We start from the raw sequence: 27,704 nt of genomic DNA on the forward strand, positions 1-27,704 counted from the left end.
CGCTGGACAAATCCGCCCCCCCTTGAAAAGCCAAATAAAGTTTTGCGTTTTTTTAAGCGGGTGTGTGTGTTTGGGGGGTGGGGTGTCTATTTTTGTTTTGTTTTTTCTGTTCTTTTAATAAGTCATTGGGAATACAACATATAACACCCCCACCCCCATCAGTGCATGGTCCCTGCAAGAAAACTTCGCCTTTTATTCAATACAAAGGAATTCCTGCTGGAAAAACTACAAAAGTTGGCCACCTGCTTTTATCACTGGTTTTCGGGATCGTGTTGTTGTGAACTACCCAGAGATGGAAGTTTAGGGCGGTCTACAAATTTGATAAATAAATAAAATTTGCCATGGGTTTGTTCTCTTTCAGGCCTGGTTTACCCATGCAGCAGAATGAAGTGGGAAGGAGGCAGAATAAGCTTCTAGAACTGATCCTTCAGACTCCAAGCGGAAGACCTTTTTCTTTTTTTTTAATGCTCCCTCATTTAAAAAAAAACCACACACACACAGACACAACCTCCTGCAAGTAGAAAACTAGCATGCAGGGAATAGGTGGGGCTCGAACATTGCTTGCTGATTTATATTATTATTATTATTATTTATTTACACAGTCAGACAGGTGTTATTGTCTGGTTTGTTTTATCCAGACATCGAGTCCTTCCCAAGGACCTGGGATGGCTGAATTTATTATTATTATTATTATTATTATTGCTGGGAGTGTGTTTACACAAGGGAGCAAAAAAAATTGTTTTCACCAGCTGCAACTTCAAAGTAGGCCTTTGCTGAAACTATTTTTTAAAAAGTTTTTTGTTAACTATTTTTAAATTTTTATGATTTTAAAGTTGCTTTAATCGACTTTTTTTTAAAAAAATGTGTACACTGCCTTGAGATTTAGGAGTTAGAGGGGTTATAAATATAATACATTTAAATAATGTGTTCCCTCTGCCTCAGGAAGGGGCGGATTACCACATAATCAATACAAGCAATTGCCTACGGTGCCAAATCTTGGGGCGGAGGGGAAATTCAATCTCCCCCCCACACACACACTTTTAAAACTGTTGTTGTGCAGTGGCAGAGCAATAGGGTCAGTGGTGGGAGCTCCGCCCACCTCCCAAACCATGACAGGTGAGGTCGGGCACTGGAGGCGGCAGAGACAGCAAAAGAGCTCCTCACACAGGCCTGCCTGCCTCCCAAATGACACAGATTGGGCCGATTTCAGGCCTTTGCACATGTGCACGTGTGCGCAGAGGCCCATTTCAGCCCGTTTGGGGCCTCTGTGCACATGTGCAAAGGCCTGAAATCGGCCCGATCTGTGTCATTTGGGAGGAAGGCGGGCCCATGCGAGGAGGTCTTGCTGCCGTCTCTGCTACCTCCAGTGCCCAACTTCACCTGTCATGGTTTGGGAGATGGGTGGATTCCCTGCCGCCGTCCCTGCTGCACAGCAGCAGGTTTAAAAGTGAGGGGGGAAGATTTAACTTTCTCTCCCCCTCAAGCCCTTTACTTGTAAAGAGGAGCCCTTGCCTCTGGGGTAGCAAATCTTTGGCTGCAAAAAGCTTAATCCACCCCTGGCCACCTACTCCCTTATTCTTCATGAATCAAATTCAGACTGAACCACCTGTTGTCAAACCAACTGGCCAGTCTCTTTGTCCGAACCGTTTTGGCAGTCCAAACGCAGCTATACTTGTAACAGGGAATGTGGTGAGGATTCGCCTTTACAAGTAAAGGGGACACAGGAACATAGCTGAAATCCGAGCAAATCTGGGTGGGATGCTTAAAATCTGTGTGAAACTCGTGGCAACTCTAGTCTTAAGGGTCTTTTTTAAAAACAGCCAGATATGGATGGAGAAACTCTAATTTTAACAGAGTGCTTTCCAGAGCCCCGGGGCAGCCACAAAGGCGGCCCAGTCCTGAGTAGCCACCTAAAGGGCCAGTGATAGCCGTAACCAGACCTCCCCAGATGATCTTAATAGGCAGAAGGGTTCGTGACAAAGGAGGCTCTCTTAAATACCCTGGACCCAAGCCATTCAGGTAATAACAAGCCCTTTGTATTTCACTCAGAAACATATTGGTAGCCTGTGCAGTTCTCCTAAGATCAGCATTGCACGGTCTCTCCAGGTGATCCCAGAGACCCATCTGTCTGCCGCATTCTACACCAACTGTAATTTCCAGACTATGTGCAAAGTAGCCCCATGTAGAGTGCACTACAGTAGTCAAGCCTAGAGATTGCCAGCATATGTACCATTGTTTTAAGGTCATTCTCCTCCAGAAATGGGCATCACTGACATATCAGCTGTATCTGATAAAAAGTGCTCCTGGTCACTGCCTCAACCTGAGAGACCAGACAGAGAAAGTTTTGGATCCAGGAGCAATCCCAAGCTATGTACTTGTTCCTTCTGGGGAAGTGTAACCCCATCTAGAACAAGCAGATCTACACCATCTCTCAGGGCCCAGCCCCCCACAGTCAGTGAGTAAAGTAAAGTAGTGCCATGGAGTCAGTGTCAATTCCTGGCGCTCACAGAGCCCTGAGGTTGTCTTTGGTAGAATACACGAGGGGTTTACCATGGCCATCTCCTGGGAAACATACCAGCAGGGATCTGAACTGGCAACTTCTTGCTCCCATCTTCTTTGGATTCAACTTCAGTTTGTTATCCCCTGTGAAGAGAGTCCACGCTCTCACTCTCACTCCTCTCACTCACCCTATCAGACAAACACAGTCCAAACCAGAAGGGGAGGACAGAGGGAAAGATACCAGATGGAAATAGAACTCCTACCCCACCATATCTCTTTACATTGCCTTCTAGGAGCTGCCCTCCGGGCATTTTCCAGACTACGAGATTTGCAACAGGTAAAATGTTGCAAAGTGTGACGGAATAGTGCAACGTCTTAAAACCGAGAGTAAAGCGTTATTCAATGCTTCATTGTCGGCTGGTGGCAATTCATATTTTCTGTCCATTGCAAGGTGTTATCAAGGCAGGATTATCCATATTCTCCTTGAAATGCTTTTATCTGCCCCTCCTCCTGCTCCATTTGGGACAATGGAGTTGCGGCAGAGGGTGGTGGGACATGAAATTTTTTTTGAGGGGGGGCGGACTTCTTGGCTGCCTTGTGCAAATCCACCAGCAGGGGGAAGCGCCATTCCAAAACAAAAATCTAACTTTGTCTTGCATCATTCCAGTTTCGTGCAAAGAATAACCGGTGTGAGGGGGGAAGTGTTTAAAAGAAAAGAAAAGAGGGGGAGTGGAGTGGGTGAGGAGATCCTTTGGAGTGACAAAACAAGGGAACTGCTTATTGTGGCGGCGGGTGGGGGGGAGGGAAGCAAAAGGGAATCCTGTGGCGAGCCAGGGAGGGGGAAAGACAGGAACTGGTGTGCCTCCAAAGAAAGAAAGAAAGAAAGAAAGAAAATAAATAGGAGGGAGGAGGTGAGCGCTCCTCCAGTGAGGGTGTGGGATTGCACAGAAGTAAATGAATCATGATTCAGTTCAATGGTTCCTTTTAAGTAAGTGACTGTTGTCTCTCCCTACCCTTTGCCTTGTAGTAAACAAGTGGGATTGCACAGAAGTAAATGACTTAGTTCAATGGGCTTCCTCTTCAGTAAAACATTCACAAGAAAGGGTTGGATTCAGAAATCTGCTCAGCTGCACTGCACTAGTATGAGTCTCAGGCTAAAGTAGCAAATTAAAAGGGAAAGAAAGAAGGGATGGGGGGGCATAAGCAAAGGGATGAGGCGAAGAGAAGCGAGGGAGGGGAGAAGGGGGAGAGAGAATCAGGAAGGGGCAAATGGGGAAGGGAGGTGAGCCAGGAGTGTCCTTGAAGAGCACAGAAGTGTGTGTGTGTGTGTGTGTGTGTGTGTGTGTGTGCGCGCGCGCGCATTGTTGGCGTTGAGGTCTAGGGGAGAGCAGCTCCTCCCTTTTATCACTATGTGTCAGGTCCTTGATTGCAATTATGATTCAATCTGCATTCATGATCTTGTTATGTGTGGCCAATGGGGCTGCTGATGTCCCTTTCCCTTACTTCCCCATCTCCATCACCCACTCTGTTCATGGTCTCTCTTTCTCAGTAAGCATCTGCTCCCTTCCAGAGGCATCCCCTTCCTCTCTCCATCTGTTCCTGCCCATTCCCTTTCTACCTCCCACCCTCCTCTGCAAGCATTCAGACCATCTATGCCTGCACACTCTGAAGACCTCTTCATTCCATCATAGACTTTTTATCCCCCACTCCCTGGCTAGCAGCCTCCAGTTCTCCCTCTCTGCTGATCTCTCCCCCAAATGCATGAAACCCTCCTGCCCTCCCCTGCAACACACACCCTTGGAAGTGCGGCTTTGGTACATAGCCTGGCTGTGCAGCGTGTGTGTGGGGGGGTGTAGTAGAGAACAGAGCACCCTCCCCTCGTGGAACCCGGGTCTGTCTGTGTATGTTTTGTTTTAAGTCAGTGACACCTATATCAGGCAGCAGCAATATAGAAAGATGCTGAAAGGCATCATCTCATACAGCACGGGAGAAGGCAATGGTAAACTCCTCCTGTATTTTACCTAAGACAACCACAGGGCTCTGTGATTGCCAGGAATAGACACCAACTCAATGGCACACTTTACCTTTACTTGTTTCATGCTATTACATTATTGTGAGTTCAGTTGCTGCTTGTGCCCTCAAGAACCCACATATTATACTGCATGTGTCACAGTGTGTGTGTGTGTGTGTGTGTGTGTGTGTGTGTGTAGGGTAATGTTTAACTTGATTGATTATGTGGTTCCTTTGAAATGGAGGAGGAGCAGTGGGCATTCTGTGAATAATTTGGATGGATGATGGTATGGTGCTTTCCAACTTGAATTTTTGAATTCAAGTTTGGAATGCAAATGTGTATATTTGTGTCTTGGTTTTACATAAAATGTGTGTTATTTATTTGTTTGTTTGAAATGTTAAGGGAGTCTCAAACATGCTGATTTGCCCCCAGCCCTGCACCCCACTAGGGACAACCCTGCCTATATAAAGGGCCAGAAATGTAGCGTCCAATAGTCGTGCCTCTCACTCAACCTATCGGACAAATGTGTTCCAGCTGCAGAATGTTTTAGCAATTAGGGCAAGCAAGCAACAGGTAGCAGTCAGAAGGGAGGATGGATAAAACCCCAGCTACAGCCCATCCCTCTCCAAAGCCAGAAGGGGGGGGGGAGGCGGGGAGAGAAGCCAGATGGCAATAAAACTCCTACCCCACATTGCCTACTCTCTTAAAGAGAGCTGGGCACTTTCCAGATTACACCTTGCAACAAGTTCATGGTGGATCTCGGAAGTGTGCTTCCACACTTCCTGTGTTGTGACACCCCAATCCCTACGCTGACAGCTGGGTGTTGTTCAGATTTCCAATGCCTTATTTCGAATTTAATTGCTATGATATAGTGCTATGATGTTGTATATCCAGCGTAAAGAAGTTGCTATTTGGGGGGTTGTTCGTTTCCACGAGACTGCTCCCCCTGCTGTTTACATTTTGAATGCGAGCTGCCTGAATGGAGGCATTTTGCTGCTGTTGAGCAGCTAATCTGGAGAGCACCCTTAATAATTAAAAATGGTATGCAAGATAAAATAACACCTCACAACAAAATAGGACAGCAGGAAAAAGTAGGATAAGAGAGTAAATATGATTAGCAGCTCAAAAAACTTCGCCTTTCCCCAAGTGTCTTGTAAATTCTGGGAGGAAGGGAAAGTATTTGGGAAAACAAGACAAAGAAACAGGAGAGTTATCAAGAAGCATTTAGGGGAGGCTTATGTCCTCCTTTGCTCTCTCCAATAGACAATAAAGCTCTTCTCATGATCCGTGAGAAAAGCTTCTGTCGGCTTGCAGGGAAAGCAGGCTTAGCCCACTCTCCTTGCAAACGAGTAGCTGCTCGTAGCTGGGCAGCCGGATCAGCCGCCCACACGGCTGCCAGCTCCATTACGGAGCCAGCAGGAGGCTGCAGGGATCAGGGGCTGCACAGCCTCCAGAAGTCCCAGGATACCCCCAGAGTGGTCCTCAGGGCCAGACCGTTCATTTCTGCTGCTGCTCTCTGCTCCAACCAGTTTTGTGTGCTCGAGAACACTGTGTGAATCCATGGGGGTTGTGTGTGGTTTTGGGCAGGGGACTTGTGGTGAATGATCATTGGGGGCTGTGTAGGAACATAGGAAGCTGGGTCCGGCCCTGCTCGGCGGCCCCTCTAGTTACGCCCTGTGCACATGACGTCACATGCACAGGGGTGTGGCTCAGGCTCCAGAAGAGCCCCGAGCAAACTCCCCCTGTCCACGAGCACTTGCTGCCTGACAACATATTTCTCTTTCTCTCCCTCCAGCAAGGGAGAGAAAGGGAAATACATGCTGTCAGGCAGCAAGCGCTGCCTGAAAAGGACAGGAAGAGCCTGCTCGGGGCTCTTCAGAGCCTGAGTGTGGGGAGTTCACTCAGGGCTCTTCTGGAGCCCGAGCCACGCCCCCCTGTGGGCTTCAGTGGCCACTTTTATTGACGGCCCGGGTTCTTTGAACCTGTTCACACAATGGTGCCTCCACCCCAGGAAAGCAGGAAACCTGAGTTGCAGGATTTCAGTAGGCAGACAGAGCCACGTATTATTTTTGACATTTCTCAAAACAGTTGCTAGAAGTGGTTGTTGATAAATGCTCCATGTTGCATTTGAATTCATTAGCATAATGCAAGCAAGTTTAGGAATCCATCAGCAGGTGAGCATAGTTTGTGTGTGTGGAAGGAGTGGACTTGTTTTCTGTTTCTCCTGAGAGAAACTCACCTCTTTCTCCTAGAAAATGGGTTGAAATTAATTAAGTCGCCCTTGCCCCCGTGAAGCAATTCGGTCCAGAGACTAAAATTACCTAGCTGCACCCCTGAGTGTGATTTCCTTGCTGCATTTCTTTGGAATTTCCTGAAAGAGTGTGGCTGAGCACTTTGGGAAACAGGATGTGGGGCTGGAGTGCACACTCAGCAAATCCCTTTCCAAGCAGCATTTTGATGATTGAGCATGCAGCCAATTACATGTACACTTCCTGGGAAGTAAGCTCCATTGAATTCAATGGGATTTGCCTCAAAATAAAGAGACAACAATTTGCCTAGAAAATGGTGTCACGATGAGAAGATGAATGGAAGATCATTTTTAAAAGGCTGGCCTGGCTCCCAAGAAGCCACATTTGGAGGAGGAAACAGCAGCAGCTCCAGAGTAGGCATGGAACTGGGTGGGGATGGTTAGAAGGTGGGGGTGCATGGGGTGCATCTTTAAGGGCAGAGGAGGGTGCATTTACCCCTCCACTTTCCCCCACCGGCACGACATTTTTTTAAAAAGCCATCAGGGTGGCAGCATACCATAGGGATGTGCACGGAACCGCAGCTGAGGTGGCGCTTTAAGGGAGGGTGCACTTACCCCTCCCACCGCTTTCCCCCTGCCGGCATCATTATATCCTAAAAACCTTCAGGGTGGCAGCATACCTCCCTGCTGCCCCGTTGCCCTCCTCAGCCAGAAGTGGCCGGAAGTACTGGGCGTGCATGCGCCTGTCGTGAGCGTGCATGTGCAAATCAGATGTGCGCACACGACGCGCGCCTACCACCGTGAAGGTTTTTAGGAAACAATGATGCCAGCAGGGGGGAAGCGGGAGGAGGGGTAAGTGTACCCTCCCCCTGCCCTTAAATCACCACCCTTGGGGCCTTTGAACTTCAAACCAGCCCCATGTTTGAACCTGTTCAGAGGCCCGTAAGAGGGCCTCCGAACAGGTTCATGCACATCCCTAGCGTACCTCCCTGCCGCCCCATTGCCCTCTACTAGAAGTAACTAGAAGTATCCGAGGCTCAGATACTTCTGGTAAAGGGGGCAATGGGGCAGCAGGGATGTACGCTGCCGTCCCAATGGACTTTAAAAAAACGAAGCACCAGCAGGGAAAAGCGGAGGGAGGGGTAAGTGCACCCTCCCCACCCTTAAAGATGCACCCCCACCTTAAAACCGGCAGAACTGCCTGCCATTCAAACCGGTTTGGAGGCCCATAAAGGGCTTCCAAACCGATTCTGTGCATATTCCTACCCCAGAGGTGACTGTTAAATCTTGAGGATCAGCTGACTGCATGACATATGGGTTCCTGGGGGGCCTTGGCTCGCTAGGTAGGCCCCTCTCAGCTCCCTGGGGAGAAGCCGCAGTAGTCTGGTAACAGCACCTCCTAAGAGCATGGGGGCTTGGGTGGAGAGCCCCATGCCCCATGTCTCTGTGGGCAGCTTGCTCCCAAGGTGCCTCTGAGAATGTGTGGAAAGCCTTCAGGTACGTTGGCTGGAGCCACCCTGGCTGAGCCTGCCAGTGAGTATTGTGTAATGCTGGAGTGTAATCTCGATTCGAGTTCAAATCCCCATTCAGCCATACAACTCAATGGGTAACTCTGAGCCAGTCACTTATCTCCCAGCCTAACTCACATCACAGAATTGCAGTGAGGATTAACGTGTGTGTGGGTGTGTGGTTACATTACATTGCATTGGCTGGGAGCGGGGACATTGGGCGTTGCATTGTTGTGGCATCATCTTGCTGGATCCCTGTGAAGGTAGTAATTTTATTTTTGATGGTTTGAATCTGGTATTGCATTGCACTGGAGGGAGTGAAATTACTGACTGCATTGCTGGTACTTGCTGTGTGTTGTAGGAGGTAGTGTCATAGGGCTTTGCATGGGGGTGAAATGAATTATTGTGAGGTTGGCAGGGGGCTCCAGGACCTTGTTGGGGAGATGGTTAGCATAGATCTTATTTCAATTCTTCCAAAGAAATTGGATCCCAAGTGGCAGCCTCATGTAGTTGCCCTGGATATCCAGGCTTTGAAAAACAAGCTGCACAGGGGGAGTTAAGCAGATAATGGTCCTCTTCTTTCCATTAGGGACAAGAGTTTCACACTTCTCACTTCTCCATCTCCCCTGCCCCCTTTTACTTTGTGTCTTTCATGGTGTGGAGGGGATGATGGAGGGGATGATCTTCTTGGAAGAGGTTTGACACCAAGTTGTGTCTTATGTGACTGGAATGTCTTGACAATTCAGAAGACTCTTCGATTTTGGTAATTGTTACACCAGGTTACTTCTATGGGTAGCCTGGTATGGGTCACACACAGTGCTTGAATCTTCTGTTCATGGAGAACAGTCCAGACAGCTGTTGACTGAAAAGTGCGAAGACAGCAGGGAAAGTGATGTCATACCTATGGTGGACGCCTAATTTCTGAGCTCCTCATCCCGGGACTGAATAGAAGCATTTAAAGGCATTAGTTTCCCCTTTACCTTCATGAAAATGGGGAAATCAAGTGTTGCAACACCCAAGGATCATAATCAAAGAGAAAAAGACCTTAAAGATTTCCTCTCCGCTCCGTAATTGGCTGGCCCCCCTTTGAGTCTTCATCAACAACAAACAAATGAAACTCCGCTCCTGCTAAATGTGTTGCATAAAGTTAAAGCAGACATTATATAAAGTTAAAGCTCTTGCTTGTGGAATTCCAAGAGGCATCTGGTGGGCCACTGTGTGAAACAGGATGCCGGATTAGATAGGCCTTGGGCCTGATCCAGCAGCAGGGCTTTTCTTATGTTCTAGCACTCTCCTTCGGCCTTTTCAGGGCTCTGCTCCTCCACTGGAGCAGAGTCCCTGCCCTGACGCCTTGGGCCCCCTTACCACCCCACCCTCAGAGGTAAGCCTTGCCAGATAGTGGCCATCTGACCAAAAGGTTTCTCAAAAATGAACAAAAAAAGAATGGGCAGCACTTGGCTTCCTCTCTCTTTCACCACAGCATATCGGTTATAAGTTTGGCATTGAAAACATTAGCAAGCTAGTGGACATATACAGCAACATCTTAGACCTTGGTCAAGTCCATCCCTCTGCTGCAAAACACCATGGTGGGGGAGAAGTTCATTCTGAACCAATACCATGAATGTAAATTCATAGTTGCAGAGAAATGTGAAGCAAAGTGGTTGAAAAATTTCCAGGACACTTTGACTTCCATTCTACAAAATTCTGAACAATATAGCATAATAACTCAACTGGTGGATTGACAAGCAACCTTTCAGGCTTCAACTGTTGACTCGGTGAGCATGGTTTCAGCTTTATGAATAACATCCAGACCAACTCATGAAACAGACTGAAGAAAAAGCACTTGGATATGCTCAAGAGGATAAAATGTCACATTTCAAGCAGTGGAAAAATAGACCTTGACAAAATACATAAATACTGAAAGAACGATAAAGAAGAGAGAAATTTTGACCAGCAGGGGCAGCAAAAATCTTCTGTGTGATAATATTATCTTACTGACTATGCCATACTAATTGAACAAAGGATTTGGGGCTTCTTTCCTACTACAGAGGTTAAATTAGCATAGTATACCCAGCTTGGAGAGTTATGGGGGTTGTACATTCTTAATAGGATGTTCCCTGGGGTTTTGTTTGGCAAAACATGTGTGCTTTAATAGCTGCATGGCAGACAAACATTCAGTCCAAGACACTGAGAAAACTTAATGTTTTCAGTCCAGTTCATGTTGTCTATGATCCAGTTCTTTTTCAGCCAGCCACCTAATGGCACAGCAGGAAATGACTTGCCTAGCAAGCATGAGATTCCTGGTTCAAATCCCTGCTGGTATGTTTTTCCCAGTCTATGGGAAACATCTATATTGGGCAGCAGCGATATAGGCACTTTCTGCTTTGCTCATAAATCTTTCTGCTTTGCTTCTGCCTTGTTTTTAGATTTGCCTTGTTTTAGATTCTGCCTTTTTTTTTTTTGATTATACTTAAATGTGAAGTGAAAGTAAAAATTTTATAAATATAATAGAATTGTAAAATATACTACATTTTTTTTTCATATTTATGATGTGCACACACTGCCTTGATACTGCCGCCCAGAACAAAACTCGTTCTACTCTCTGATGAAAAAAATTAGAAGAAGCACTGTAGCCAAGGTATTGGCTAACAGTCTTTATCCAGATACTTCAAGATCCAGAGGGGAACTAAACAAGGCCAGGGATGTGCGAGTTGGACAGCCGCCCAATTCTGCTTGAATCCAGATTGGATTTGAGTCACACCAGGTGGCTCGAGCTCAAATGAGCCCGGGCCCAGTCCAGCCCAACTGTTGAGTCTTCTTGCGAGCCAGCTTGAGGGGCTCAACAGGGATACTTGTAAAGGGGAATCTGGCAAGGATTCCACTTTACAAGAAAAGGGCTAAGTAGGCTGGGGGGGCAGCGAGAGGAAAGGTAATTACCTTTAAAAACAAGCTGTAATTAGATCAGATATGCATCAGGCAGAAATTCATATAGGCCATCTCTAGGAATTGATTAGGGAAACTGCACCTGTTTGCCTCCCTCTCCAGCCCAATGTCTAACTGAAACACCAAGGCAAAATGTGGGTGCATGGAACCTCATTTCTAGAGCCAGACTGTACAAAGTCTTTACAGCTTATATGGTGCAAAAGTTAAGATGAGCACCTTAACTTGAAATTTCCATTCTTTTTAGGGCACGAGTGATAAGAACACAAGAATAGCCCTGCCGGATCAGGCCCAAGGCCCATCTAGTCCAGCATCCCGTTTCGCACAGTGGCCCACCAGATGCTGCTGGAAGCCACAGGCAGGAGTTGAGGGCCTGCCCTCTCTCCTTCTGTTACTCCCCTGCAAATGGTACTCAGAGGCATCCTGTCTTGGAGGCTGGAGGTGGCCCACAGCCCTCCAATGTAAAGCATCTTAACTCTCATTGTAAACTTAAGGTTTTTGGATTACTGAATTTCAAGGTGTTTTAAAAAAGGGAAATCTGATTAGACTCTATCTATCTATCTATCTATCTATCTATCTATCTATCTATCTATCAATCATATTTTTATACCACCCCTGTCTCTGGGCGGTTTACAACAAAGCAAACAAACAACAGAAAAAGTTAGTTAAAATAAATGACAACAGAAAAATTAAAACATTAGTTAATAAATAAATAAATAATACAGAAAAAGTTAAAACATTAAAACAATTTTAAAATTTAAAACAATACTAGCTGACCCTGCACAGAGGATCTGTGCCCTAGTTGGGGCCAGCCATGGCCCCCCCGCCGGCATGCCCGGCCAGCCGACAGGCCGCTCTCCCCGCCACCCACTCCCCCCCTCCTCCCTGTGGCCAGGCCAGGACCCGCTGCCACTGCCACTGCCTCCTCCTCACCCCAGTTTGTTCTCCTTGTCTTCCACCTCCCCATCACCACCTGCACTCCCCCCCCAATGCTGCTTTCCCCGTCACATCTTTCCTCGGTCCTTGCTCAGTCCCCACCCATCCCAGCTCCCCCGTCACCACTTTCGCTCCCCGCTGCTTCCTCTGCCCCCTTTCCTCAGTCGTTGCTGCTTGTCACCCGCCTGTCCCGACTCTCCCCTATCACTGCCTGCGCTCCCCGCTGCCTCTTTTCTCGGTCATTGCTGCTTTCCCTGCCACCGCCACCTCTTGTCACCTGCCCGTCCCGGCCTCCCTTGCAGGCTGGCCACCTCCTAACGGCTCCTCTGTGGCCGGGCTCCATTGCCCGCCTGCTGGGCTTCTCCTGAGGCTGGCGGTGCTTTGCCCGCCGGCTGGCCTTGGCCTCCTCCTCCTCAGTCTCGGCCTCCTGCTCTGGTTTCCTCCTCAGGCCAGCGGGGCTTTGCCCACTGGCGATGCTCCAACCAACGTTTGCCGGTGCTCTCCCGGCTGAAGACTGGAACTTGTGCGCGATCTTGCAAGAGTTCCACCATGCATTGCCTTGCCATGCATCCCCACGCATTCTGACTTTCCTCATGCATTCCGGCTTAGAGAATTAAGTAAATAGATTTTAAAATAATGTTAAAACTATTTCAACAATATTTAATGAAAAGCCTGGGTGAATAGATGCATTTTTAAAGATCTTTAAAAAGTTGTCAGAGATGGGGAGGCTCTTATTCCAACAGGGAGTGCATTCCAGAGCACTATGGAGAAGAGCCTACCCAAACCACAGGGTAGAACCTTGTTTGATGTTACAAACATCAAAATCTTTTTAAAAACTTCAACTAAAATAAAGTCACACTCCTCCCCTCCTGAACAAACACAATTAAATGAAATTAGTGAGTAATAGTGGCAGTGTGATCCCACCTCATGATTATTCAGCAGTGAACAGTGGAGTTGGCTCCTTTAAACTTTCTTTTGTCTTCATGGAGATTTTGGAATTGCCAGCATCTTTGACAGTGAAATGGCGGTTAACACAACTTTGATGTTTAGATTACTGGCTTCTTGCTTCTGAGAGATAGTGGCCAGGATCCAAACAGCTACTGCAGATAGACCCCAGAGCTTGGACAGACCCAGTGCAATTTATGATGTTTGAACAGCAACCCCTTGTTTCATATAATAATCTGATTTTTAAAATTTGTTCAGATTTGTTCGGAGGTTTCTGGGAGCAGGGAGAGCAGAGCAGTTGGGTGCTGCTGTTGAATCCTAACCATTTATTTGGAATGAGCTCATTTGATGCTTGTAGTTTGTATGGAACATGCTTTGAAGTTAATGTTCTTGGGGTTACATGGCAGTGTTGGATCTCAGACCTGGAACATCAAGTCTGAAATCTCTTATTGAAGTGAGAAAGATTGCAATTCTGAAATTTTTCATTAAATACTTGGGCTGCAATTCTATGGATGCTTTCCTAGGAGTAAACCCCACTGAATGTACGGGGTTACGTTTGAATAAACCTGTTTATGGTTGCACTGTTAATCATTTAATTTCCTCCAGTTCAGTTTCAAATATTTTAATGAAATTTCTTTCTAAACAGTTCTAAATATTAATTTTTGGTTTCTGCTTATTTTTCTTTTAAGTTTACAAACTTGTACATTAAGATCCCATTTGAAGGTAAGATACTGAAGCAGTTTTCATGAGCAGCGAAAACCAAGCTAAGGAACTTCAGCCTGGTTTTCACTGCGTGTGAGAACCGCCAGGAGCCAGACGGCTCCTGGTGGCAGCAAGACCTAAACTGGGATAACTGATCATGTGTTGGCCGCGGCTGCTTGCAGCCGCAGCGGTATGATGACTCCCACAGGGGTCATGGAGAAGGATTCCTCAGATGAAGACCCAGAGCAGGGGGAGCAGGCTGAAACTTTGGTCGACTCAGCAGAGCCAGAGCTGACAGGCCCCTCTGCCCAGGCCACGGTCCCTTGTCACATGCAAAGAGGGCGTGGCCTGGGCTGCCAAGAGCCCGAACAATCTCTCCCCTCCTCATTTCAGCTAGCGTCAGCTGCCTGATAGGACGTTTTTCCCTTTCTCTCCCTCCAGAGAGGGAGAGGAAGGGAAAAACGTTCTATCGGACAGTCGGAGCTGCCTGAAATAATTGGCAAGCAGTTCCCCCGGGCGTGGGAAGGGGGGTTTGCTCTGGGCTCCTATGGAGCCTGAGCCACGAGGTGGGGTTCGACGGCCTTTTCCCATTGGCGGCCTGCGTACTTTGAACGCTTTCACCCAATGGTGGCTCCGCCCCTGCCACAGCTTAATTACTAGCTGCTAAATTTTTCTTAGTTGTTTTCCTGCATATCACTGACAGAAAAGTATTGTGTGTTGGTATTGTATAATAGGGGGAAACAACAACTTTGAAACCGTAGTCTAGCATAATGGATAGGTTATATGTATGACAATCTTGAATGAATAGATAATTATGATAGTAGAATTTTCATTTTTGCTTGAAACCATGGTTTTGAAACTTGCTTAGGAATTATTACTTTGAAAATTAGTGATGCGAAGAAGTTGTGGTTGTAGTCTCAATTCAATCTTGTATGTCATCTGCTTATTTGAAACATTATTTCTTGCAGTGGCCCTTAATAAGAATGGAACTGTCAGTGGATTCCATGCACTTAAGAAAGATTGGACTGTGAAAATCAAACTGAAAATCAGATAGGGACATCTGTATTAAACAAGCTAGATGCGTGTCTGTGGTTAACTAGAATTTTCTTTCAAAGAAATACATAATTACAATGCATACATTACTATTCAGTTTGACTATGGCTTATTTTACATTTTAATTTGAAAGCAGTGAAGATGTAAAGAACACTATCATTAATGCTCTTTCAGAACGCAAGTGCTAAATAATGATTGCCCAGTGTAATGCAAAGTGCTGCAAATAAATGTCCTCTTTTGGAAGTAATTTAATTTGTTGGTGATTGTTGAACCATATTTTAATTGAAATAGATTCTTCATACAAATACACATGAGCACAGCACAAAACTGTTTGCACATTCAGGTCCATGTGTGGTGCAACTGCTCTTTCTTCGTGCTAATCGATTGATTAATTCATTAAGTGCCATCAAATTGGTGTTGACTCTTAGAAACCACATAAATAGATTCTCTCCAGGATGATCTGTTTTCAACTTGGCTTTTAAGGTCTCTCAGTGGTGCATTTGTTGCTGTCATAATCAAGTCCATCCACCTTGCTGTTGGTCATCCTCTTCTTCTCTTTCCTTCAACTTTCCCCAGCATTATGGACTTCTCAAGGGAGCTGGATCTTCGCATCATGTGTCCAAAGTATGATAGTTTGAGCCTGGTCATTTGGGCCTCGAGTAAAAATTCTGGATTGATTTGTTCTATGATCCATTTGTTTGTTTTCCTGGCTATCCATGGTATCTCCAACAGTCTTCTCCAGCACCTCAGTATATGTTCAGCATATAAATTGAATAAAGAGGGAGAAAGTATACAGCCTTGTCTTACTCCTTTGCTGATCTGGAACCAGTCTGTTTCACCATGTTCCGTCTGGACTGTGGCTTCCTGTCCTGTGTATAGGTTTCTCATGAGAACAATGAGATGTTCTGGGACGCCCATTTTCCTAAGAATATTCCACAACTTGACATGGTCGATGCAATCGAAGGCTTGTCTGTAGTCAATAAAGCACATATTGACTTCTTTCTGGTATTCTTTAGCTTTCTCAATTATCCAGCATGCATTAGCAATGATGTCTCTTGTTCCTCAGCCTTTTCTGAAACCTGCTTGAACATCTGGCATTCCCCTTTCCATGTAGGGCCATAATCTGCATTGGATGATCCTGAGCATTATTTTGCTAGCATGTAAAATTAAGGATATTGTGCGATGGTTTGTGCAATCTGTTAAGTCTCCTTTCTTTGGTATGGATATGTAGACTGACCACTTCCGATCTGTTTGCCACTGTGTCGTTCTCCAAATCTGGTAGCATAGTTTGGTTAGAGCCTTGACTGATTCTTCTCCTGTTGCCTGCCATATGTCACGCCCTCGATCTCCAACAGCGAGGAGGAAGGGGAAGCTGTCAACTTTCCAGGCGATGTAGGAGTGTCTGAGGGGCAGAGCCCGGCTTTCAGTGTTCATGGAACAGCTGTGGATAATGACTCTGAGCAGGCACAACAACCTGAGGCAGCAGAAATCGTGAAAGACCAATCGGAAGAAGAGCTATGCAACCAACCCCCGCTGACCCCCCAACAGTGGCGCGTCACGAGACGCAGGGCTCAATTAGAGACTATTAGGAAAAGCAAACGCCTATTGCAGAGGGCTGATAAGCCTTAAATCCCTGCCAGCTGGGAACTCTCGTGGCCTGCACTATAAATCACGTCGTCAGTTGGCTACTCCCTGCTGAAAAACAACGTTCGTCAAACTATATGTCGACAGCGTGCAGCCAAGTCCGGTCGAGACATTGACACCATATTTCTGTAGCTATTCCATCAGTTCCTGTAGCCTTCTGACTTTGTAATGACTGGAGTGCTGATCTAACTTTATCTTCCCGTATTAGAGGTTCTTGCAAGTAGGAGATATCTTCTAGAGTATCTTGGATGTTGACATCCCTGCTGTACAGATTTTCAGTATACTCCTTCCATCTCTGTTCAATCTTCTCAGAATCAGTTACTATCTGTCCTTTGGCATCCTTTAACATACCAGTTCGAGGTTGGAACCTCCTTCTGAGTTCAGAGATCTTTGAAAAAACGTGCCTTGTTTTTCTGTGTCTTTTCCCATCCTCAAGGTCTTTACAGATGTCATTGTAGTACTGCTCCTTGTCTCTTCTAACAGCTTTCTTAAACTCCCTATTAAGTTCCTTCCTGAGGCCTTTATCTTTCTTGACTTGGGCTTATCTCCTCTGCTTGACAATTTCCATTGTCTGTTCTGACATCCATTTTGCTTTCTTCTGGTCTTTGGCAGTCTCTTTTCACATTCATCCTTAACGACTCCTTTGATTTCATTCCACAGTTCCTCTAGTTCCCTATCAATGAGGTTCAGAACTTCAAAGAGGTTCCTGATGTTCTTCTTGAAAGTGGTGGGTACATTCTCAAGATCATATCGTGGGAGCTGGATAGCTTTGTTTTTCCACTTTAGTTTGACTTGGAAATTGCACATGAGTAGTTCGTGATGAGAACAGTTGGCCCCCGGACATGTCTTTGCTTTTATAACTGAGCTCTTCCACCTCCTTGCACCAATAATGTAATCAATTTTATTTCTATGTACTCCAGCTGGAGATGTCCATGTGTATAGGCACCGCTTTGGTTGTTTGAAGAATGTGTTAGCAATGAAGATCTCATTGGCTTAGCAGAAACTAATAAGTTGTTCTTCTGCTTCATTTCTGTTTCCTAGGCCATATAGGCTGACTGTGTTTTCCTCCTTACCTTTTCCAACTTTGGCATTCCAGACTCCAACCACCAGCATCACATCCTGCTTGCATGTTCTGTCAATTTCAGACTGCCAAGTACTGTCTTTGCTATATCCTTCCTGACTATGAAAGCAACACCTAATTAGCAAGGGTATTTTTTTTAATCTAAACTTTGAGAAAGAAACAGTTTGACAGTTTAATTTCGGAGGGGTGGGAAATTTTTTTAAATGGAGGGAACCTTGTGATATATAGATTGGATTGCTTAAAGAGAACTGTTGGGACAATTTGTAAATGTTCAGGGAGATCCATGACTTGTTAGCCGCGAGACAGATCCTAGTCTGCACATGGTGGCAAAGCAATGGGATAGACAGCTATTCCTCCAAAATGGCAATGACCTTTATGGTGGGCTAAAAAAACTTTACTTGAAAACTTTGCAGTTCTTTACAGATTTCTACAGAAATACTGTGATTTTGAGGTGTTTTCTGTAGATTAATCCTATCAAAATACTAATAACATAATAAATATTGCCATGGGAAAACCTTCTTTTTCATCTTTAGTTGCCAGGCTGTTACTTCAGAGAGAAAATGTTGGATTAGTGAAGTCACTGTTGCTTATTATGCATTTTAAAAGCTATTTTATTTTCAACAATAAGCTGGTTTTAGAAGGTAAAAGCTACTCATTATCAAAGGCCATCATGGCTAATAATTCTACGAGGGTCATAAGCAATTTTTAAAAACCCACTACCCCAGTTATTCATTCAAAATGTACCAAACAACCCATTTTAGACCCCTTGCCCATAGATTATAGTACATGAAAAGTTACTTTTAGATGTGGCATTTTTTTTAACCAATCAGATGTGGCATATACAAAACTTTGTTTCTTAGTTGCTTTATATTTAACTTGGATCATGAATCAGAGTTATAGCTGTCCAACTGTAGTTCCTGTGTTGAGCCACATGTGATAATCTTTAAGGGGATCCATGGTCCTTCACAGCTGGGTTGTGCACATGTGCAGAAGCTGTCACGGAAAAATCACAAGCTCCTCAAGGCGCTCTTAGTTCTGCCATCTCATGCATGTGACACACCATTAAATTAGATGGGAGAGCGCCTCTTCCTTCAGTTCCTTTGTGACCACCATGGTTCATTTGCTCATTCGCTCCTCATCACTGTGGGAAACAGAAATAGTTTTCCTACTTATTTCTTTTTTCTGGCATTTGATCTCAGACAGTTCTTTGACTATATTTTTTGGAACTCCATTTTGGTACAGTCTTCAAGTGTCCTCCCAGCTTTGACTACAGTCTGTTTTTCCTCATTTTCTCCTTTGCCCACCATTTTCCCAGTCTCTCTATGGACTAAAATAAATAAATCCATTTAAGAGGTATACTTCCTGTAGGGGAACATTACCCTCTTCTCACAAACAGTGTTTAATCTGCTTGGGGGGAAACCACAACGTTTGAGCTTGTAAAATTTGTATGGCTTTCTCCAAGCAGATGAAACAAAGCAGGGAACTTTGTTTGCAGGCAGCCCTGTATAAGACAATTTTCCAGCTACTGACTCTGATGCTTAAGTTGCTGATTCCATCGACATTTTTGACGTTATTGTCAATCAACTGCCCTCCCCTCAGGATCGAGAGTGGCTATGGAGTTGACCTCTACACCAGCCCCTCATGCCTCGCCTCAGGATGGGGACCATGGTGATGCTACCTTTAAGACTCCAGCTGTACCTTCAAAAGCCGATTCTCATCACCAGCATAAGAAGCACAAGCACCATTCTTCAAGTCCTCCATCATCATCCAAACACTGAAGGATGTCACCACTGTCATCTCCCCATATGCTATCACTGAGCACCAAGCAGAGGGATTGTCACAACCGACGCAACGCTTCAACAGTTCCTTCAATGTTGACTCCTCTACAGATATCAGCCTCAATGATGGTGACTCAAGAACTTCAATGCTCCCCGACATCAACGATTGCTATCTTGACACCAACGGCTTTGACTATCTTACAGACTGCATGACCACCACCATTTACAATACCGGCAGCCTCGCCTATTCACCTTGATCTCTCACCTGATCTCTCGTCTCTCCAGTTCACTCCATACACTCGGGATCCAGCAGGATTAGACACTCCACTAGGGCTGCATCTCCAGTTGTTCAAGGCTGCCCTTCCAGGTCTTTGGAATCCCTAATGTGGTTCTCCACCACTACCCCATCAGAGTCTACCTTTAAAGGCTTTCCTCTCTTAGGACTGGATACTGATGAGGATGGAAACCCTCCATCAGTTCTCAAGACTCCATCTGGTTCCCCAAGATATATCACGCCAAGAGAATCTCCATATATCCCATGGCAAGAGAGATTTCATCATTCTGTACCCAATAACTCCTCATTAGATTATTGGAGCTCACCTGGTGCCTTAGATCCAGGGCATATTCAGGGCTTTTGCCATTTCAGGGACCCATAGTACCCCATCCCCAGTTTTCCCTTATGACTATGGTGAATATCATCTCTAGAAAGCAAAAAAGCTCAAGGCAGACCTACAGGCTGTTCTTTCCAAGGGCTCAGGCCTTGCACCTGGTGTTCCCTCCTCTTCTTTTAAAAGACCTGGAGTGCCTGCTACTCCTCAAGTCGTTGTGGAGCATCAGCCTCCCACTCTTCTGCCAGATCAGACAGTGTCTTTTCATACTCAACCAGTGCCTGCTACATCCTCTAACATACACAATTTGAGCTCCAATGGGGAATATTAATCCTCTTCCTCCTCCCAAGGGGAATCCATCGAAACAGACCCACCATCTGGCACCTCACCAGATGAAAATGTTGCCGAACCTCCCTCTAGTTCCCCAACTCAGGAAACCATGTGCTAATTAAGGCTCTTGTGAAATAAGTCTCTGACCCATTCTGTGACTTCATGTCTAGCTCTTCTTTACGACTGACTTTGCTGCCAATGTTACCAGTCTTGGCCAACTCAGCCAAAGTTGCCTAGGGCACTCCTTTGACTTCTGCCTCTGCTTCTATGCATTTCACAAGCTTCTACAGCATTCAGGAGGATTCATGTCCATTTTTGTTCAAGCACCCCCTCCCCCAAATTCTCTGGTTGACTGGGAATAAGCATCAGGTCAGGCAAATCCCACACTGTCCTGACAGATAAGGAGGGAATAAAGCTTGACGCCATGGGCAGAAAGTCCTACTCATCCTCATGTCTAGCCATCAAGATTGCCAGTTACATGGCCTGTATGGCTAAGTACAACCTTTTGGTTTGGGATGAGCTTAAACAAGACCTGTCTGATATGCCTGGTACTTTCTAAGATAAATTTAAAGCTACCCTGGCAAAATCAGCTGGGTCAGAGACAATGGGGGGAAATCCTATTATATGGCTAAGACATTCACATCTTCCTCATCTCAATATCTTTACTCCCAGCGCTACATGCTTTACTACAAGCAGAAATTCCAATTTAGACATTTGGATAAGAAGGAATACAAAAGGCCTTTCAAATACAGTCCTAAGCATTCCTACCAGCCTAGGCAAGGGACCACGGACCTCTCTACAATGCCCCCACCACATAAACTTCCTGGAACTTTTGGCAGCCTTCCATGCTCTAAAATCGTTCCTCCCTTTGTTAAAAAAACAAGGTAGTTCAACTACTTTTGGACAATACAACAGCAATACAATGGCTTGTGGTGCTGGGGGACTTCAGTGTCCACTATGGGACCAATTTTTCTGGGGCGGCTCAGGAGTTCATAGCGGCCGTGACAGCTATGGGCCTATCCCAAAGGGTCTTGGGACCGACACACATTGTAGGTCACATGCTTGAGCTGGTCTTTCACTCTGATCAGGGTGGTGTTACGTGGGTGGGGACTGCTCTGATTTCCCCATGGTCTTGGACGGACCACCATCTGGTTAAGGTTGGACTCACAGTCACACCGCACCTTCACAGGGGCAAGTGGCCCATTAGAATGGTCCACCCGAGAAGGTTATTGGATCCAATAGGGTTCCAAGAAGCCTTGGAGGGATTTAGTGTTGGCTCTGCCGGGGATCCTGTTGATGCCTTGGTGGAGAACTGGAACAGCAAGCTCACCAGGGCAGTAGACATGATCGCACCTAAGCGTCCTCTCCGACCCACTTCAAAATTGGCCCCTTGGTATATGGAAGAATTATGGGGGTTGAAGCAGCGAGGTAGACTAGAGCACAAGGAAGACTCAACTCAAATCCGACAGATTACAACATAGAGCACATTTGAAGATCTATGCTCTGGCAATACGGGTGGCAAAGAAGTAATTCTTTTCGGCCCATAATGCGTCCTGAAGTTCACGTCCAGAGGAGTTGTCCAGGGTTGTGAAAGGGCTAGTGAGTGCCCCTCCTCTCTTGAATCAGAATTTGGAACCATCTATTACCCGCTGTCATGTGTTTAATGATTTCTTTGTGGATAAAATCTCTCATATTCAAGCCGACTTGGATTTAGACCCCACAATTACTGCAGTGTCTGAATCAGAGGTGTCCAGCAACTCCTCTTATGTGGTTAGGCTGGATCAGTTTCCGTTGGTGACTCGTGAGGATGTGGACAAGCTGATTGGAGTGATGTGGCCCACCACCTTTTCTCTTGACCCTTGCCCAACATGGCTAATACTATCTGGCAGGGAGGTTGTTGTAGAAGGCCTGGTAAAGATCATAAATGCTTCTCTGAGGGAGGGCAGGATGCCTCCTTGTCTTAAGGAAGCAATTATTAGACCACTTCTGAAGAAGCCTGCCCTGGATTCCTCAGAGTTGAGCAACTATAGGCCTGTCTCCAACCTTCCGTGGCTGAGCAAGGTAATTGAGAGGGTGGTGACTTCCCAACTCCAGGCGGTCTTGGATGAAACTGATTATCTAGACCCGTTTCAGACTGGCTTTCGGGCTGCCTATGGGGTGGAGACTGCCTTGGTCGGCCTGATGGATAATCTCTAACTGGGAATTGACAGAGGAATTGTGACTCTGTTGGTCCTTTTGGTCTTCGCAGCGGCTTTCGATACTATCGACCATAGTATCCTTCTGGAGCGTCTGAGGGGGTTGGGGGTGAGAGGCACTGCATCTCTTACAACTTTTAAAAGGGCAGTCAAGACGCATTTGTTCACACAAGCATTTAATTAGATACTGTTTTAATTGTGTTTTAATAGTTTTAACTTTTTAATTTTAATTGTTGAAATGTTTTAATCTTTTCATTGGTTGTTTTTATTGTTTTGTAAACCGCTCAGAGAACTTGCATTTTGGGTGGTATAGAAATGTATTAAATAAATAAATAAATAAATAAATAAATAAATAAATAGCTGCCCACTCCCTTTGCCATCTACCCTCTCATCTATGGGACTGGTGTATAAGCCACCATGTCCACCCGGTGTCTTTATAGATCAAGGGCACAGTTTTGAGGGTATTTTTGCAGGGTAGGATTCAGCCATACGTTTTCATGAATCTGATGATAACTTCTAAAAAACAACAACCATTTTCCTTAAAATAAATAATTGAAGAGCAGTTTTCATGTTTCGGAACCATATACAAAACTGTCAGAGGAACAGAGAGTGGCAAATTAAATCAGCACTTCCTTTTCCCCCTGAACATACTCATTTCATCCCCATCCCCATGTTCTCAGCTGTGTCTCTGTTTGCCTATTCCTTTTCAGTCTTCTGGTTCCTCTGGGTTGCTAGAGGGATTGTGGTTCCCTCTCTGCATTCTCACCAACTCAAGATCACCCTGCCCCATCTTGTGGTTGAGAGATCCTGTCAGGCTATAGAAGGTCGGATCAGAAATATATATTTATCTCCCCACACCCTGATAATGATTAGGAAGAAAGTATTTTCTCAATTCCAAGCTCAGGATTGGATCTAGGTGAGAAAACTTATGTCCTTCCCCCCACGTTGCTCTCTTTTTAATGCAGTAGCCAATGGGTTACGCTTCCTGGAGAAGTCCACAATGTTGGGAAAAGTTGAAGTAAAGAGGAGGACGACCAACAGCAAGGTGGATGGACTCGATTATGACAGCAATGAATGCACCACTGAGAGACCCTAAAGGCCAAGTTGGACATATCACCCTGGAGAGAATCTCTCTATGTGGTCACTAAGAGTTGACACCGACTTGACAGCACTTAATCAATCAATCAGTCAGCCAATGGGTTCATGAACCAGATCTGATGAACCTTTGAGGCTCAAGTGGGCTAACTTGTGAACCACTTAACCAATCTGAACCAAATTTGCTACAGCTGTAGGAACACATAGGGATGCCCAAATGGCATGGTGTGTGATGATGTAATCTACTCCAATACAAGATGGCAGCCGCATGAATACCCGAGGTGCAAGCGGGCTAATTTGTGGACTGTCTAACCAATTTAAACCAAACTGTGTACAGTTGCAGAGAGTGACATACAGGGACACCTCAACAGCATAGTTTGTGATGATGCCATCCACCCCGATCCAAGACGGCAGACGCATACACTTTGGAGGCGCAAGTGGGCTAACTTGTGAACTGCTTAACCGATTTGAACCAAATTTGCTAAAGCTGTAGGGACACATAGGGACACCTCAACAGTGTAGATTGTGACAATGTCATCCAACCCAATTCAAGATAGCGGACATGTAAACTACTGAGGCGCAAGTTCACTAACTTGTGGACAGTCTTGTCATGCCCATACCTTCGGGTAGTGAAGAGAAGGAGGAAGTTGGCAACCCTCCAACAGGGCAACAGGAGGAGAGTTCATCTGTCAGGCTGCAGGAGAAAGCCAAGGCAGGCCAAGTTGAGGCTGCAGCTCTCGGGGGGGCATTAGAAGCTGCAAAGGAGAAGCGAGGTGCAGAGCCAAGCCCAGAGCTGGAGAGCATGCAAATAATAACACCCCAACAACCAAGATATGAGCATCGCTGGTGACAGCTGGAAACGATCAGACGTAGCAAGCAGCTGCTTAACTAGCAAGATAAATGCTGAATCATTGGCAGCTGATCAGAGGAAGAACCTAATTAGTCAAAGCACTATAAATCAAGGCCAGCAGTCAGTGAACAATGCTGGAATCAACGAGTCTCGTTGAGCTTGCTACAGCCAAGCCGCCAACCTGGACCATGACCATGCTTTGGACACCAAACAGACAGAATCCTGACAAGTCTAACTGACTGGAACCAAATTTGCTACAGCTGTATGGACACATAGAGATGTCCCAATGGTGTAGTTTGTGATGATGTCATCCACCTTTCTCCAAGATGGTGGATGTGTGAACTTTTGAGGTGCAAGTGCACTAACCTGAGGACTGTCTAACCCATTTGAACCAAATTTGATATAGTTGTAGTGAGTGACACACAGAGACACCTCAATGGTATAGTTTGTAATAATGCCATCCGCCCTGATCCAAGATGGTGGATACATGAACATTTGCGGTGCAAGAGATCTAATTTGTGAACCTCTATTTGAACCAAATTTAGTCCAGTTGTAGAGACAGTGAAAGGAAAGTAGGCTGATTAGTACTTACTAGAATAATTTGTTGGTTTTTATTATGGCTGGGGGGTGGGTTCAAAAGCTAGAAGTGGCTTGCACCTCCTTGGACTTCACAGAGGGTCTGGTTGTTGCTGCTCAATATAACAGAGTAATGAAGTGATGTCACACATAGCAACATATTTCAAATCTTTGCCACGTGAAGAAATGTGTGTGTAAAGTGCTGGAGAGATAGAGAGGGAGGGCAAGAGTTGCCATAGCAACCACAGATCGAATGTTGGGAGAAGGGTTTGACTAGGAGTCAGTTGGTGACAGTTGGTGAGTTAGTCAGGAGTTTGTGAGTAAGGCTGGTGGACAGAAAACTCTAGCTCATACCTGAGAGAGATATTTAGAAAGAAAGTCAAGATACACTGTGTTGAGTCTAGCAGCTGACTTATTTCACAACACTGTAGTGAAGCTTATGTGCCCTGCTTTGCAGAGATCCTAATTTCCATTCTTTTGTAAATAATAACCTTGTTCTTTAAACTTTGTTTCTTTTTTGATGCACTGAACATATAGGACTATCCTCCAGCGTTCGCAAAGCTATGTGACCTATGTGATTTATTGAGAGCAGAGTAATAGATGGCAGCAAAAGAAAGTAATCTTACTAAATTCCATGAATGTGGTGACACAATCTATGTATTTAATACACTTAGCCGGCATGCATGTCCTGGATTTGGCAGCGGAACTCTCGTGAGAGTTCCTGGCATTGGGCAAGAGTTCGGCGGGGGGGGGGGGATGACAGTAGATGGTGGTGGCAGCCTGCAAAACAGCCTGAGGAGGCAGCCTCGGCTGGGCGGCGGGACAACCTGGCCTGCCCAGGCCAGGCTGTCCCGGGTAAGGGGGAGCAGGAGGCGGCGGCAGCGGCAAAGCCTAGCCTGTCTGCCAGGAGCGGGAGGCGGCGGCGGGACAGCAGGCCTGGCCGTCTCAGATAAGGGGGAGGTGGCGGCAAAGCCCGGCCTGTCTGCCGGGGGGTGGGAGGTGGCGGTGGGACTGCAGGCCTGGCCATCCCGGGTAAGAGGGAGGCAGACATGGAAAAGCCCAGCCTGGCTGCCAAGGGCGGGAGGCAGTGGCGGGACAGCAGGCCTTGCTGTCCTGGGTAAGGGGGAGGCAGCGGCAAAGCCTGGCCTGGCTGCCGGGGGCAGGAGGCAGTGGCAGAACAGCAGGCCAGGCTGTCCCTGGTAAAGGAGAGGCAGCAGCAAATTCCAGGGAAACAGTGGAGAGACTGGAAAGGGGGTGAGTGGGAAAGAGAGAGTGGGGCAGGAGGGAGAGAGGGAGGGGAAGGGGGCAGGAGAGTGGGGCAGAATGGAGGGAGGGGGAGTGGGGCAGGAGAGAGGGGAGAAGAGCCGGCTCCAAATAGCACACAGATGCTCTGTGCAGGTCAGCTGGTTGATATAAAAATCGCTAAACAAATCACCTCTCTGGATTTGGGAGAGGCATCAGGGTGGGTTCCTGACAACCCTCAGCAAAAATGGTTGCTGTCTTCCCCTCTGCTGAGTGTGGTCCAGCTGAACTTCCATAGTAACCTGTTATGTGTGCATAACTTGACCCTGCCTCTGAGCAGAGATTATTGACTTGCTGAACTTCTCTAGTGACTGCAGTATTTGCTCAACAATACTGTGTTTTCCATGTTTACTGCAAATTGTTAATAAAGGAAAGAAATAAAGGGGATGATGGGGAAATAGTTGTAGAAATTGGATGGGGGGAGATTAATGGGGGAAAAAATCAGAATGGAATAATTCAGGTAATCAAGCAATTCATGTAAAAATGGAAGGAGGAATAATGGAAAGGTTATTTTTGTTGTTATTGTTGTTGTTGTCTAAATTTAGTTCATTTAAATTCATCCTTGGATTCTTTTTTAAAAGTATATGGGGCGAGGGGGTGGTAATAGAAAGATCCTTGATCAAGGTAGGGTGCAAGCAAATTAAGAGTAAAGCCCTCTTCAGACAATAGAGGGCAGCTGTGCTCACACTTAGAAGGGGGAAAGTGGAGAGGAAATCCCACCACACTGCTGTCACTCGCCTCCTCATGCCTGACAAACATTTTTACAGTGCTATCCTTCTAAAATCTATATTACCTCTGAATATGAATAATAATAATAATAATAATAATAATAATAATAATAATAATAATAATAATTCGATTTCTATACCGCCCTTCCAAAAATGGCTCAGGGCGGTTTACAAAGAGAAATAACAAACAAATAAGATGGCTCCCTGTCCCCAAAGGGCTCACATTCTAAAAAGAAACATAAGACAGACACCAGCAACAGTCACTAGAGGTCCTGTGCTGGGGGTGGATAGGGCCAGTTACTCTCCCCCTGCTAAATAAAGAGAATCACCACGGTAAAAGGTGCCTCTTTGCCCAGTTAGCAGGGGTTCCATTTACCCATGGTAAAAGCAACTGATACCCTTCTCTCAGCCCAGCATTCACCTTTCCACAATGTCCAGCCAGATCTTCCTTTTCAAAAAGACTGAAAATTCAGTAATAAAAAACCTCCAGTTTAAGATTTATTGATTGATTGTTCAATTTTTATACCCTCTTTCATAATGTATCTCAAGGCAGTTTACAAAAGTTAAAATACAATGAAATTCCACAAAAGTTACATTTAAAACCTTAAAATCAGTTTAACATTTAAAACCATACAACAACAGTAAAAAAGATAGAAAGAAGCAAGAAAGCAGAGA

At 45.8% G+C, this 27,704-nt stretch overlaps 1 protein-coding gene across 1 annotated transcript in view; it reads right to left on the minus strand.

Annotated features, from left to right (window-relative positions):
* Positions 1–18,183: 18,183 nt before the first annotated feature.
* The window catches only part of LOC128347624 (zinc finger and SCAN domain-containing protein 9-like), a 68,520-nt gene continuing 58,999 nt past the window's right edge, over positions 18,184–27,704 (minus strand). Inside the window, exon 5 of the transcript XR_008317625.1 lies at positions 18,184–18,708. The gene's annotated coding sequence lies outside the window, so the exon portion shown is untranslated. The remainder of the gene's footprint in view (positions 18,709–27,704) is intronic.

The sequence above is a fragment of the Hemicordylus capensis genome, chromosome 2 (assembly GCF_027244095.1).
Source record: "Hemicordylus capensis ecotype Gifberg chromosome 2, rHemCap1.1.pri, whole genome shotgun sequence".
NCBI lineage: Eukaryota > Metazoa > Chordata > Lepidosauria > Squamata > Cordylidae > Hemicordylus > Hemicordylus capensis.